Source organism: Vigna radiata, unplaced genomic scaffold (assembly GCF_000741045.1).
Source record: "Vigna radiata var. radiata cultivar VC1973A unplaced genomic scaffold, Vradiata_ver6 scaffold_235, whole genome shotgun sequence".
In the NCBI taxonomy this organism is placed as follows: Eukaryota; Viridiplantae; Streptophyta; class Magnoliopsida; order Fabales; family Fabaceae; genus Vigna; species Vigna radiata.
This window is the reverse complement of record NW_014543118.1, coordinates 27,775-28,608: the sequence shown is the minus strand read 5'-3', so window position 1 is coordinate 28,608 and position 834 is coordinate 27,775.

Here is an 834-nt window from a genome sequence, read left to right as displayed (position 1 = left end):
AAGAGGGGAACCCTCTATTTATAGCCGCAAAAAACGGTTTCATACTCTCATCTCCACCGTTGATGCTTGATAAATCGGAGGGTTGACAGTAGCGGTCTTTTCAAATTCTCTGATAACTGTCAAGAGACTTCATCTGAGCCGTTTATTTTGCGATTGATCGTAAGGCTTCAATTTTACCATTTTTTCACATTATCTTTGCTTAAACCCCTTCGCCATTTTCATGCCTCGGGGCTTGGGGGGCTTATGTAGTGTAGGGAGTCAGTGAAGGTGAAGGGTGGATCGGGTAGAGGGAGAAACAGATCGGGTGGATAGAGAAACTGGTCGAGTAAGACAAGGAAGTGGACACAATGTAGTGTGTGGAGTCAGTGAAGGTGAAGGGTGGATCGGGTAGAGGGAGAAACAGATNAGAGAAACTGGTCGAGTAAGACAAGGAAGTGGACACAATGTAGTGTGTGGAGTCAGTGAAGGTGAAGGGTGGATCGGGTAGAGGGAGAAACAGATCGGGGGGAGAGAGAAACTGATCGGGGGATGAGAAATGGGAAGCAATAATATCGCGAGTTAGTACATATTAACAAGCATATTACGAGGGCGATGATTTAGGAAGCAGGTGCGCGAATTCTAACAGACAAGATTATGGGAGCAAAGGTCTCGAAGACAGGTACGGCAGTTACGCATAGTGGCGAGATATCCAGAGTCATGGATCTACGGTTACAGATAATGGGCCACCCAGAGGTATGATTAAGGCCTATAAATACAGGAGTGGTTGGTCAGGTAAGGGACTTTTGATCTAATTACTTTTCACTCTGAACTTAACGGTGACCTTGCTGACTTGAG